The following is a 16,082-nucleotide window of genomic DNA, read 5'->3' on the forward strand; positions in this document are numbered from 1 at the left end:
ATAGCAAAAAAATTCCATCTTATCTGTACGAGAATTGGACTCAAGAGTCACAAGATAGAGTCCTAATTAAAAGCTGTTGTAGCTAGACTTGATGATTAATTTGTGGATTACCTTCCTTCAAGAATGATTGATGGAATTCAATTTCAAGTTGGGTTAGTTAGAGTCATGCATTTTGAATTCACATTTATTTATATATATTAGATTTGGATAATTTTAATAATTCTATCTTTGAAGTAGAATATTCAAAATTTTCAAACTGGACGGTTCGAGTTCATATGAAATTTTATAATAACAAATTGCATTAGATTCATCATATTTTCAATTATATTAAATTAAATTCCTTATATATTTTTTAACAAACCGAACAATTTAATAATATTTTTCTTCCATCTAATGTATCAAACTATTAACACAATTATTCTCTCTATTCTATGCAGATAGAATTGCTATTCCATTAAGTGAATTAAATTTACCGTAAAATAAGTTTTGTCTAATCTTGAGAGGTTGTTAGGAATGCCACGGGAATGTGGATGAGACTTTTTTTCTTAAACTGCTTAAAAGAATGTTTCCTTGTTGGTGTTGTTATTATTGTTATTAATTAGATTGTTTGGTAGAATTTTAAATGAATGAGAATGCATGGATGTTTAGGATGGAAAAGTGTAACAATCATTATCATTTTTGTCCATGCTTCATTATGAGCTTGTTTGGTAGTATTTCAATGTGGTGGAAAGGCGGGTGGAAGCCCAAAGAAAGGTTCTTCTCTTTCTCAAAGGCATTTTTCAAGTAAGTGTCAATAAATATGGTTTCTTTTGTGACTAGAACTATTTGTAATTTGTTTCTACGTGAATTATATATGGAAATGAATATAAATTTATATAAATTTATATAACTTATATATATGGAAATGAATATGAAAAATTATATAACTTTCTAAAAATGAATATTCGATAAATTATATAACCTATTGAATATGGATATTCAAAAACTTGTGAGAAGTGTAATTAAATAAATTCACTTACAAAAAAATTTGAAAAAAAAAAAGGTTTGAAGAGCCAAAAGAGAGTATGTTTAGAAGCTCCCCCAACAGAAAAAGTATAAGGAGAAGAAAATAAAGTATTTATAATTAGTTATTTTTTCTTTTATGATTCGGCAAACAAGGTTTTTTTTGCTCAATGTCAAAATTAAAGAGTTAATGGCTCGTGTATTTTTCTCTCTCAATTGTATAAGAAAAATATTTGTATGAGCAAATTTCAAAATGTTTAAGTCATTAATTTAAAATAAAATAAAAGTTAAATTCTAAATTAAGTATTGACTTTTTTTCTTCTTCCCATTATGTTCCAATTTTTAAAAAAAGATAAATAATTTCCACGGTCCCTTAAAGTTTAAGGTGAGTATCATTTTGATTCCTAAATTTTAAAAAGTAATGTATTAATCTCTATATATTAATGGTTATAATGAAATAGTCTTTCTGTCAGTCAAACCATTAATTGAATCAGTAAAAGAAAAGATAAAGAAAACTTACAAAATAGGATAATAGATTGATAATATTATAAGTTTAAGATTAAGAGATAAAATAATTATAATGAAAAAAAGTTTGATAAAATTTATTTTGTTGGACATTAATTCTTATGTATTTTTATTATTTTTTTTGTACTGCCATTTTTAAATTAATTAATATTTTTTATTTTTTTTTAAAAATTTGCTAAGTTGCAATTAAATTGCTAAATTTTGAACAAGATTTTTAAAGCCTAAGCTTGAATCGGTCAAATTATTATTTTATTAATAAAATATTTTTATTTAAGTATCATTTTAAAATATATTTAAAGATATTAAAATATTTTTAGAAAATATTATATAATATTTTAATTTTTAATAGTAAAATGAGCCTATTCTAGTTTTTAATAGATGAGCCAAACTTGACTTTGAACGAAACTTTGAAAGTATCATCCAAATTTGGTTCACTTAATAAAAATCTCTAATTGCAATCCAAATAATTAAATTTATAATTTTCAATTAATAAATAATGGTATGGAATTTATAATCTTTCATTGAAAATTGTATACTAATATTTAATAACTAAAAAAAACTTGACTTTTGAAAAAATATTTTATAATGATGATATATTATAAATAAATGACAAATACATGGTGAAATATTTTATGATAATTTATAATCTAATTGTGTGACTTAAACAAATAATTGGTAAATTTGAAGAAAAATAAATAATTTTTATTTTCAAGATATTAATTTTTTTTCTATCCTAAAACTGAATCCTAACAAATATTTACTAAAAAAAATAAGGATAAAAAATTAATTTTATTTTTTATACAATTATCAAAATTACTAATATTAAGTAAAAAAAATTTTATTATCATCTTTTTTTGTAATTTCAGAATTTAACAGTTCAACTAATGATTTTGTTTATAGAAATATCATTTCACTACGATCATCAAAGTATAAGAATTAGTATGTCATTTTTTAAAATTTAGAGACCGAAACGATACTTATTTCAAATTTTAAAGATTGTGGATGTAATTTACCCTTTAAAAAAATATATATATATATATATATAAATTAAAATTATATCAAAAGCCGTGGCGATGACAGCTACTAAGTGAAAAGCCCAGGGTTGTTAGGGAAAAGGCCTAACCTTGTTCCCATAGTATTAATATATATACTTACAAACAATTTTAAGACGCTTAGTAAGCAAAAAAGTTAAAGGGTAGAAAAAGCTGTAGAAGAAAAAAAAATAATGTTTCTTTCTTTTCATCCATTTTTTGATAACATATAATATAGATATATATATATATATATATATATATATACATACAAACATAAAGATCAATTTACATCAATATAAAATTAATATATATATATATATATATATAAATTAAAATTGTATCAAGAGCCGCGACGATGACAACTATTAAGCGACAAGTCCAAGGTTGTTAGGGAAAAGGTCTATCCTCGGTTCCAATAGTATTAATATATATACTTCCAAACAATTTTAAGACACTTAGTAAGCAAAAAAGTTAAATGGTAGAAAAAGCTGTAGAAGAAAAAAAAATAATGTTTCTTTCTTTTCATCCAGTCTTTTGATAATATATATATATATATATATATATATAAAGATCAACTTACATCAATATAAAATTAATAAATTAAAATATATATATATAAATTAAACTTGTATCAAGAGCCACGACGATGACAACTACTAAGCGACAAGTCCAAGGTTGTTAGGGAAAAGGTCCATCCTCGGTTCCAATAGTATTAATATATATACTTCCAAACAATTTTAAGACACTTAGTAAGCAAAAAAGTTAAAGGGTAGAAAAAGCTGTAGAAGAAAAAAAAATAATGTTTCTTTCTTTTCATCCATTCTTTTGATAACATATATATATATATATATATATATATATGCGAAGGATCAACTTACATTACTATAAAATTAAAAAAATTTATATTTTTTTAAATGTTGATTTCAATACATCAAAATAATAATAGAGATAAGTAAAAAAGAGAAAAAATAATTTAATGTTATCCTTTTAATATTAAAATCAATTATTAAAAAAAATATAAAACTTTTTTGTGTCAGTTAGATTCTTCCCATATATAATGTTATACGTATATATCTATAGATATATATTAATATATATAGATATATTAAAGGTTATATATGAGAAACACTATTAATATAATTTATATAAATGTCACAAAATATATATTTTTTTCAAACATAGATTGTGTTATGTTAGAATTGGCATTTATGCATATAAAAATGTTGTAAATGTTTTTTTACAATATTACCATTCGAATCTCTGTGTAGCAATCATAAAACATTATTCTTAATATAAAAATCTTATGGAGATCTATTCATGTTCAAGATGGTTAGGTTTGGTCCGATTGGCATTAAAAAGTTTTTACCAAGATTTGATCCAACCTAATCTTTCTGGCTTAAATGCTCAAAATTTTTTAATAAATATTAAATATTAAAATATAATATTTTAATATTTTTTAATATAGTTTACAATAAAAAATAAGTTTTAATGATATTTTTATATTTTGGGCAGACCACAAATGATCTACCCTTCAACAAATCTAGTTTTATGTTAAAATAATTGTTGCATATTACCTTTTACAATAAAAGTGTACATAAAAATAATAGCAAATATGTTTTGTAATACAATTATTTGCAGCAATGCATAAATATTTTTATGTTGAAATACATTCATTGAAGTAGCTTTTTCTCATCCCAAAATTTTCATATTATCCATATGAGAATTCGACTCAGACAACTCTAATATAAAATCCTAACTAAAAGCGGGTACAACTAGACTTGATGATTAATATTTTGATTATCTTCCATCAAGGATATATCTCCTTCTGTATTTATGATAGATGGCAATAAGGCATTAAGTTAGTTAGAGTCATGAGTTTTGGTTTCACATTTATTTATTTAGGTGGAAAGATCTAATTGGCAATAAATGAAAAGATCCAATTTTAATATAAAACCACAAGAACCCAATATTTAATGAATGTGTGATAACAACACTTTACAAGTCCTTTACAAGTCCTTTACAAGTCCAATCACCTGTAGACGGATACAAAAACTTATAACTTGACAAACTTGAGAGGGTAAGAATAACGGGCGAACAATAGAATAAAACTTGGGCTTTAATAATTGTTAGAAAAGAAATAATTCTGAATTCATTAGCTTGAAAAATACTATACAGACATGTCCTATTTATATACAAATGACTCTTTGTAACAGAAGAAAAAATCTCGTACGATATGATAATCATATCATAACCGTAAATATTATTTTAATTACAAAATTATAATCTTTAATATTACATTTGATTATGTAATTATAGAATATTACATAATATTACCTTTGATTACGTAATTATAGAATTTTTTTGTGTTCTTATTTTTTAAAAATAATTTTTAATCATTCATATCAAACACAACTAATTAAATTAAACTTTTATTTTTTTTATTAAATTGGATGTATAAAGTCATAATCAAATAACCCTAACAAAGTTACATTCATGTTAAATTTGCTACTCAAAACATCATTTTTAGTATAAAAAAAATCTTATTTTATTAAAAAATATATATATAAAACTTTTTTGAGTAAGTTAGGTTCTTCTCATATATATATATATATATTTCAGGTTATATATGAGGAACACTATTAATATAATTTATATAAATGTCACAAAATATATATTTTTTTCAAACATAGATTGTGTTATGTTAGAATTGGCATTTATGTATACAAAAATGTTTTTTATATTATTACCATTCGAATCTCAATGCAACAATTGTAAAACATTATTTTTAATATAAAAATCTTATGTAGACCTATCCATGTTCAAGTTGGTCAAGTTAGGTTTGATTGACATTAAAAATTTTTTATCAAGATTCGGTCCAACCTAACCTTTTTGGCTTAAATGCCCAAATTTTTTTAATAAATATTAAACATTAAAAAATAATATTTTAATATTTTTTAAAATAAAAAATAATTTTTAATAATATTTTAATATTTTAGGCGGACTGCAAGTGTTCCACCCTTAAACAAATCTAGTTTTATGTTAAAATAAGTGTTGCATACTATTTTTTACAATAAAAATGTTCATAAAAATAATGATAAATATGTTTTGTAATACAATTATTTGCAGTAATGCATAAATATTTTTTTTCAAAATACATTTATTGGAGTAGCGTTTTCTCATCCCAACATTTTCATATTATCCATATGAGAAATCAACTCGAGAATTCTAATATAAAGTCATGTAAACACCCTATTTGGTTTGAAGCCTAAACCAATTGGGTTTGGTTCAATAGAGTCCACAATGTTACCCATTTTTGGATTTATGTTTATTTATTTATTTATTATTATTATTATGGTTTTTTTGGTTGATTATTCATTCATTTATTTATTTGTTTATCTTTGATTTTTGGTTTTTTTTCATTTGGTTTGTCTGTCATTTTTTTTATTAAATTGGGTGTTAAGATAATGGTAAAAAAGAAAATGAGTTTCTGCTATAGATTAGTGTTTATAGAATTACACATGGTTTCAATCTATAAAAGATAAATATTAAGATTTGTGATAATACAAAAATTTGATAAAAGGATAAGTTGTGATTAATCAAAAACTCTTTTGATTTTCCTCATAAACATAGACCTAATCAAAATTCAAAAGAACACAGACAGATCACAGAGAAATGAAAGCACATAGGAATTAGAGAGAGAGAGAGAATATGGAGATCAGAGACACAGAAACAGAGAGATCAAAAAAATCTAGTAGAAAGCAAAAATTAGCAAAAAAAATCAAAAAGGAAATTTTGGAGATTTTTTCTAAAAAATTTCTAGATTTCGATGAAATTTTCTAGTGAAACTTGTATTTTTCGATGAATTTTTCAGTTTTTGGCAACTTTTTTTTATTTTCGGTGAAGCATTCAACTGAAATTCTGGGTTTCTAGAAAGAGAGGAAGAGAAAAAGAGATGGGAAGGGAAATCAGAGAAAAAAATGAATTTTAGCTTTTATAGCCAATCAAAACGGCATCGTTTTGAGGGTTAAACAACTTCCAAGATCCGTGCGTTTCCAGTCGGGCCAACCTGGCCTAAGCATAACCCGCTCTGCTGACCTGCATCTTAGCCAAACTCTTCAGTCGAGCCGAGTCTCCAAGCAGCTTTCCCTATCTGAAGTCGAACCGCGTCATAACCAACAAGTCGAGCTGTTTCTATTTTTGGTATTTTATTTATTTGTTTGTTTATTTTTTTTAAGTATTTTTACATGATTAAATAAAAATTAATAAAAAATAAAAAAATATTCTTTGAGAATAAATACCAATTATTTAATGATAAAATTTTAAAAAATTTCAAATGGTAAATTTCTATAAATTCCTAGGTGAAAATTTTTTTTTCTAAATTTGCCACAAAATGGTAGAATAATTTAGAGAAAGTTTCAATAATTATAATTAATATTTATTTTCAATCAAAAAATAAAAAATAAAAAAATTTTGACAATTACCCAATGATGATATTCTTAAAAATTTCAAATGGTAATTTTTTTAAGAAATCTCTAGGTGAGAAATTTCTTTAAATTCATCCCAAATAGTGAAAGAATTTAAATGAAATTTCAACAAAAATTATTGTCATATTTTTTCTTTCCAAAAAAAATAATAAAAAGAATTTTTAAATAGCCTCAAATGGTGAAAAATTTAAAAATTCAAAAGAAAGGATATTTCTAATTTGGCCCAAATGGTGGAATAATTATATATTTTTTCAATAAAAACCAAAAATAAAAAAATAATTAAATCATTTTCCAATGATGGAGCCTCTTCAAGAAAACAAATGAGATTTTTGAATACTCTTAAGGTGAAAAAATATTTTTAAGAATCTACTAGATTGATGGAAGAATCTTAAGAATTATTTGTAATATTCAATATTAAAATTTAAAACTATTAGAATCGAGATCTTATGATAAATTTAAAATAAAATGGTACCATACTTCGGATGAGCATGTGGGTGTGCTATAACCTTCTCTATAGGTAACCAAATTCTCGAACCCTATTCTGATTAGTATACCTAAATGTTGCGCCTGAAGCAATAATTACAACAATACAAAAGCAATAGACAACAATCAATAATAAAAAACGCAGGAAAAATAAAGTACACCAAGATTTACATGAAAAACCCTCTAGTGTAGAGGGAAAAAATCATGGACCACCAGAAAAAATCTTCACTATCAAATAATAGGTATACAAAGTTCTTCTTTAGCTAAAACTATAGCTAATCAACAACTAGAGAAACAATTGGAGAAATCTCACCAAATAAATGACTCAATAAATACATCATAGATTTGTTCCTAGAGAGCTTCAAACCCGATCTTCACCGTTCAGAATGTAGAACTCTGACTCATAAACCTCCTAACAAGGTTCCAACTCAATTGGACCACAGATCGATTTCTGTTCAACCAACTCTCCCTTCTTTTCTTTTTTTTTACTTTTTTTGGCTTTTCTTCTTTCTCTACTTGGTTTTCGACACACACTTAAAACAACCCCACCTCTTTTTTATTAAGTAGCTAGGGCTCTGTGTAAAATGAAAGATCAAGGCCCATGGCCTTTACTTGGTCCAAAACTACTTACATGAGATTGGACCCCATTTTCCTAACAATCTCCCCCTCTAGCCCCATTAAGAGGAGATTCATCACCATAGCAATTTCATTTGGAACTTACTTTGGCCAGAGAACTCATTCCGACCAAGTTACTACAAAGCTCAAGCTTTTCCCTATGAAGTATCTTAGTCAACATATCTGCTACATTCTTATCAGTGTGAACTTTCTTCAATAGCATCTACTATTCTTCAATTACTAAACGTAACCGATGATATCTAATATCAATGTGCTTTGTTCTAGCATGGTACATGGTATTCTTACTCAAATCTAAAGCACTCTGACTATCACAAAATATCACATACTCTTTCTGATTGAACCCCAATTCAAGAAAAAAATATTTCATCTAAAGCATTTCTTTACATGCTTTGGTTGATGCAATATACTCAGCCTCTGTAGTTGACAAAGTAACACACTTCTGCAACTTAGATTGCCAAGATACAGCTCCTCCTGTAAAAGTGAACAAATATCATAAAATAGATTTCCTACCATCAAGATCACCTGTCATGTCAACATCAGTAAACCTTTTTAGAACTGGTTGTGAAACTCCATAAGTCAAGCACATTTTTTAGGTACCCCTCAAATATCTAAAAATCTATTTCACTTCTTTCCAGTGAACCTTTTTCAGATTAAAAAGAAATCTGTTCACTAAACTAACTGCATGAGCAATGTCAGACCTTGTACAAATCATAAGATACAATAAAGAACTGACTGCAGAAAAATAAGGAATACTAGACATAGCTAGTTGCTTTTCCTTAGACACTGGACAAGATTTCTTACTTAGATAAAAATAGTTGGCAAGTGGACTGCTAACTGATTTAGCATGTTGCATGTTAAATCTACCAAGCACTCGTTCAATATACTTTTTCTGTGATAACCACTGCTTTTCAACTCTCTTATCCCGGATAATGTCTATACCAAGAATTTGCTTTGTTGGACCTAAATCTTTTATATCAAAGGACTTAGACAATTTTTCTTTTAACCTGCAAACCATACTAGCATCTTGCACTACAATCAATATATCATCAACATATAATAATAGGATATTAAGTTACCATTAGAAAATTGTTTAACATACACACAAGAATTCGCTGCTGTTTTTTTATAACTATGACTCACCATAACAGAATCAAACTTCTTGTATCACTGTCGCGAAGCTTATTTCAAGCCATACAAGCTTTTCTTCAAATTGCAAACTAAGTGTTCTTTCCCTTTCACTTCAAAACCCTCAGGCTGATTTGTATAAATGTCCTCCTACAAATCACCATGCAAAAATGTAGTTTTAACATCAAGTTGCTCAAGCTCAAGATTCAAATTAGCTGTTAATCTCAGTACCACTCGAATAAAACTCATCTTTACAACTGGAGCAAAAATCTCATCAAAATTGATGCTTGGTTTTTGAGAAAAACTTTTTACTACCAATTGAGCTTTGTACCTTACTATTTTGTCACCATTTTTTTTCAACTTGAACACCCATTTATTCTTTAATGGCCTCTTCTTTTTTGGAAGTTTAACAAGATCATAAGTACCATTTTTTCATAATGACTCCATCTCTTCTTTCATTGCTTTTAACCAGTGTTCTCTATCCAAAGTAACCTATACATCTTGAAAGTTTTCTGGCTCCCCTTCACTGGTAACTAAAATAAAATCTGAACTTAGATACCTAGTAGATGACTTACGCTCTCTAATAGATCTTCTGGGCTGAGACTCTACATTACTTGATGCCGAAGGTAGCTCTCCATGCTCAAAACTAATTGTATCTGGCTCATCACCAACTATGGCTAGCTCATTCATATTCTCAAGTTCTGTTTCTTACTCATTTTCATCATCTGTGGCTCTTTCCCATGAAATCCCTTTCGGTGTTGAAACATCACACTCAACAATAACCCATGTAGTCTTCTCATTTTTCTCAAGGTCTACTATGATTTCCTTTTCATGAAAGACTACATCTCTACTTTTGACTATCTTTCTCTTTACTGGATCTCATACCCTGTAGTCAAATTCTTCATCACCATATCCTACAAACACATACTATGTAGCTTTACTGTCAAGCTTTGATCTATGCTCTTTCGACATATGCATGAATGCTTTACACCTAAAAACTTTCAAGTGTGATTATAAAGTATCTTTCCCTGTCTACACTCTTTCTGGAATGTCAAAGCCCAAAAGAACTGATGGTGACATGTTAAGTAAATAACAAGCTGTGTTGACTACTTCACCCCAAAATGGCTTTGGTAATTTTACCATCCTCAACATACATCTGACTTTTTTCATAATTGAGCAATTCATTCTTTCAGCTATACTATTATGCTGCAGTGTTTCAGGTTCTGTCATCTCATGCCTGATCCCATGCTTTGAGCAATACTCTTCAAAGCCTTTAGATTTGTATTCCCCACCATTATTAGTTCGAATACACTTCAAGGGTAACCCTATCATCCTTTCAACCATGGCATGAAATTTTTAAAAATACTGTAGTACCTGACTTTTGTATTTCAACATATACACCCAAGTCTTACGTGAAGCATCATCAATAAAAGTAACAAAATATCTGCTACCACCTAATGACTCAACATCAATGGGACCACATACGTCAGAATAAATTAATTCCAATCTATTTTCTTTTCTTTGAGAACTTTTACAAAAAAAAAAAATTCTATGATGCTTACCAAACAAATAATAATCACATGAATCGAGGGACATACTTTTGGTTAAGGGAATAAGAGACTGTCTTGCCAAAACCTGTAACCCCTTTTCACTCATTTGTGCCAGCCTTCTATGCCACAAGTTTGCTGAAGCATCATTTTCAAAGGCATTTACCTGGTTACCGTTTAATTGCATCCATGTCTTATATATTGTGCAGTATAGTTTTTCCCTTACAACTACCATAGATCCTTTGAGAAACTTCTACTGTCCATTCTTTTGTCGACTTTCATATCTTTCCTTATCAAGGACATTAATAGCAAGCAAGATCATTCTCATATCTGGAATGTGTCTGACATCCCTCAAAGTCAACATGCAGCATGTACTAGTTTGTACAACAATATCACAAATCCTAACAATTTGTGACACACTCTTATTTTTCATCTTGGTACAACCAAAGTCTCTTGCTTTGTAAGTTATAAATAACTCTCTCTTAGGAACACAATGATATGTCGCTCCTGTGTCAACTATTCACTCAATGTCGAGATCACTAACATGATTACAATCACCATGTGTACAAATCAAAGTAACTGAATCACTATCTGAATTCACTGCTGCAACATTACCATCATTTGAACTCTTATCTTTCTTATCTTTTCGCTCTTGCTTCAAGATTTTACAGTTTCGTTTTATATGACCTGCCTTACCACAATAGAAACACTTCACTTTACCTCTAGACTTGGATCTATGTTTAGACTTATCACGGCCTTTTGAGTCATGACCTCTATCGATGTTTCTACCCTTGTTCTTTATGACCAGAACTTGATTCCCAGGGTCTACATCTTTTCACCTTGCTTCTTCATTAAGCATACTATCTTTTACCATCTCCAATGTCACCTTAGAATCAGGAGTTGAATTAAGAACAGTCACAACTAGAGTATTCCAGCTATCCGGCAATGAACCCAAAAGAAATAACACTTTCATTTCATCATCCATCTTAACTTCATAGTAGTCATCCGATTAAATATATTTTGAAAATCACTCAAGTGCTCTATAACAGATTATCCATCCCTATACTATAAAGTTGCAAACTTTTTAACAAGCATAACTTTATTCATACATATTTTTCTCTCATACAATGCTGCCAATTTTTTTCAAACAATATGAGCATCTGACTCCTGCGCTACATGATAGAACACGCTGATATCAATCTATTTTTTGATTGTGGCCAGCGTCTTTCTACCTAGCTTCGTTCAGCTTTCATCTTTCATATCTGTTGGTTTAGCCGAATCACCCAATACTGGCTTATACAAATCTTTACAGTATAAATGATCTTTCATCATAGGCTTTCAAATTGAATAATTCAATGCTGTCAATTTTATCATGAAACATGTATCACCCTTTATGATCTCAAATAGAATTTATTTCTATCCTGGATTGCTTCTGTATCGATGTCTCAAAATAACCCTCGCTTTGATGCCACTTGTTGCGCCTGAAGCAATAATTACAATAATACAGAAGCAATAGACAACAATCAATAATCAAAAACGCAGGAAAAATAAAGCACACCAAGATTTACTTGAAAAACCCTCCAGTGTAGAGGAAAAAAATCACGGACCACCAGAAAAAATCTTCATTATCAAATAATAAGTATACAAAGTTCTTCTCTAGCTAAAACTAGAGCTAATCAACAACTAGACAATTTGAGAAATCTCACCAAATAAGTGACTCAACAAATACACCCTGAATTTGTTCCTAGAGAGCTTCAAACCCGATCTTCACCGTTTAGAATGTAGAACTCTGAATCATAAACCTTCTGACAAGGTTTCAACTCAATCGAACCACGGATCGACTTCCGTTCAACTAACTCTCCCTTCTCCTTTTTCTCTCTATTTTTTTTTGTTTTTCTTCTTTCTCTACTTGGTTTTCGACACACATTTAAAACAACCCCACCTCTTTTTTATTAAGTAGCTAGGGCTCTGTGTAAAATGAAAGATCAAGGCCCATGACCTTTACTTGGTCCAAAACTATTTACATGAGGCTGGACCCCATTTTCCTAATACTAAATTTATTCTTTTAGGGACCCTTAGTTAAGCTCAGTAGCTCCTTAAAAAGGTAGATTCCTTAGATAGCCAATCACACTTAATTAAAAAAGATTGGTGGTGACTCCTTTTATTAAATCTAACTATAGATTTATGGATCTATATATTATGACAAGTCCTAATTAAAAGCTTGTACAACTAGATTTGATTAATATTTTGATTATCTTCCATCAAAGATATATCTCCTTTTATATTTAAGACGATTGGCAATAAGACATTAGGATAGTTAGAGTCATGAGTTTTGGTTTCACATTTATTTATTTAGGTTCGAATCATTTGAGTTAGATTATTTAGGTTTTCAAATTAGTTAGTTCAACTTCAAATCAAATTTTGTAAAAATAAATTGCACTACGTTTATCATTTTCTGTAATAATAGGAGAGTAAATGCTATGAGTTCCTAAGTTTAGATAGGGAGTATATCAATAAATAATTATTCTAGTATAATTATTATAGTATAATTAATCAATCATAATTTAGCATTATGTGAGGTTCATAAAAAATTATATAAAGCTCATATTTTTAAGTGATAAACCTCTACATAATTCTTAACTGTGATTAGTTAAATATAGTATTGTATTAAAGAGAATTATAAGTGAAATGCTCCTATTTAGATAAGATAATTTATATAATAATACTTAAGAGGAGCATCCAATAGGTTTGACACTCCAACTTCAGCACTTTTAATCTTTTCTCTTATTTCCAGGTTGTAGCTTCCTGTGTAAAATAAATGAATACTATATCCAATTTGGGTTTCTCAAAATTTGCTTCTTAACCAATTAAGTTAATTGTAACTCCAAAAAAGACAACATTTATTTATTTCTTTTTATAATAACTAATGAACCATGTGATTAAATTTTGCTCCCAAAGTGAGCCTCATTTGATAAAATTATCAAAATATACTCTGAATTGAAATTGTACATTATTTGTTCATATTAGAGGGTATATTTATACTTTATCATAGTTTAATTAGTTTTATTTAAAAGTAACTGTGATTTACTCGAAAGGCATCTAATAAGGCACAATTACTAAATTTTTTTTATCAAATTTTCATTTTACTCACAAAACTTTAATTTGTTCCCAGTAGATCACTTAAGTTTATCAACTATATGGGATTTAGTCACCCCATAGATTCTATCAGGCGACGACTTGATGAGGATTAACTTCTTGTCATCTTTTGTTCTTGAGTTGGTTGAGTTGGTAAGATTGGATTAGTTTATTTGTAAGGTTTAGGTTCAAATCACACTTCCTTCCACTTACTCCAAACTTTTTTAAAAAATAAAATGTAATGACTATTCATGTAGTTTTCTCCAAAAACGTTGTTAATTTGAATCTTTTTCCAAGTCAACCATTAAAATGCGGTTGCTATAAATCCCAAGCTCAGGACAGGAAAAAAGTATCAAGCAATACTTCCTCTTAACTAGAAAGATAACCCAGTTATTTTGCAACCTTAGAATCCCGGCGTTCGATTAATGGACCAGAAGAAATTAGCCGTTCAGGTCGGTTGAAACTACCCGAACACCCCGAACAAGTTGCGTGGATACATAAATGAAGTGGTAGCCATGAGAGACGTGATAGTGAAAAGATTTGGCTTTGATCCTAACCATGTTGAGGTCCTGACTGATGCATCAGGGTCCTCGGTTATGCCTACAGGTGTAAACATTAAGGCTGCACTTAATAAGATGGTGCACCAGGCTGCAGCAGGGGATGTCCTGTTTTTCCACTTTAGTAAGCATGGAACATTAATACCACCTTTGGGACCTGGCCAGCATGAAGCAATTGTGCCTTGTGATTTAAATCTCATCACTGGCAGGTTTTTCCCATTGCGTTTTCCCTCATTAACTTTTCAACTTTAATATTTTAACATAAATTTTCAACTCAATCTGCTATTTACATCATACCCATACAGTCCATTATCTTTTACTGCATATACATGTAAACCCTTTCCCCTATACCGAGGTATACAATTTTCCCTATCCATACAGTCCACTATTGCATGCACGATATTACACTTATGTACGTAACATGGTTGTGCAGACCTGGACATAAGGCATTTAGTTAACCAACTACCAAAAGGAGTGAGCTTCACATTGCTTTCAGATTCCTGCCACAGTGGTGGTATGATTGACAAAGAGAAAGAACAAATTGGACCTTCTACAGTCAAGAGTCGATAAATAGCATTAGCACAATCAGTTTCCTATAGGGCGGCTAAGAGCACTCCTTTTCAACAAATACATGAGGCCATAAGTACAGCAGCAGCCATCCTCCACGGAGTAACAAACGTAACCGAAGTTGTGTCAGATGGTATTGGCTCTCTTTTCACCGGAGTCTTCGGGAAGGATGTCAGTCTCAAATTCCGATCCCTGCAAGATAGGGATTTATTGAATTTGAAGTCAATGGAACAGGATGAGGGAATTCTGATAAGTGGGTGCCAAGCTAATGAGACATCAGTTGAAGTGGATGAGAGTGAGAGTACTGGAGGAAAGGCGTATGGGGCGTTCAGCAATGCAGTGCAGATTGTACTGAGTGGGAACTCGGGTGAATTAAGCAATAAACAGCTTGTGATGATGGCTAGGAAGGTTTTGGACAAGCAGGGATTTGAGCAGCATCCTTGCCTGCAGTGATGCCAATGCTGATGCTGCTTTCTTGCTGCTGCGCCAACGTGCATAAGCTGGCTTTTGCTGCTTGCTGATGATCAAACTGTGGTCGCGACTCGTACGTACGCGAGGCTGTCAAAACTAAATAATAATGTGGTGGTGCCATGGTGCACTACGTACTACTACCATACTACCACAATAAATTTGATAGCCATTAGAGTGTCTCAATGTTATTTTTCAATAAATTTTTATTTTTTTAGAATTTTTATTTATATTTTGTAATTATTTTTTATTAGAAATCTATTTTAAATTTGTTTGAAAAAAACAAAATTATTTTGAAAAATAAAAAAAATTTGAAATATCAATTTTTCTTAAAATAAAATTGTTTTGAAAAAATAAAGAAAGTTTAAATATTAACTTTTCCTTAAGATAAAATTTTTGCAATATTTGAAAAAAAGTTGAAACATAAACGTTTGCTTAAAATTGTGAAATATAAAATTTTGTTTTGAATTTTTTTATGATGGAATTACTAGAAAGTTATACTTGTAATTTTTATCTAAA

The 16,082-nt window shown here is 29.1% G+C and overlaps 1 pseudogene; it reads left to right on the forward strand.

The window, feature by feature from the left end:
* Positions 1–14,396: 14,396 nt before the first annotated feature.
* LOC149513485 (metacaspase-9 pseudogene) lies at positions 14,397–15,594 on the forward strand (annotated as a pseudogene).
* Positions 15,595–16,082: the final 488 nt, after the last annotated feature.

Source organism: Durio zibethinus, chromosome 19, assembly GCF_047325235.1.
Source record: "Durio zibethinus cultivar Kanyao isolate XHJ-2024 chromosome 19, ASM4732523v1, whole genome shotgun sequence".
In the NCBI taxonomy this organism is placed as follows: domain Eukaryota; kingdom Viridiplantae; phylum Streptophyta; class Magnoliopsida; order Malvales; family Malvaceae; genus Durio; species Durio zibethinus.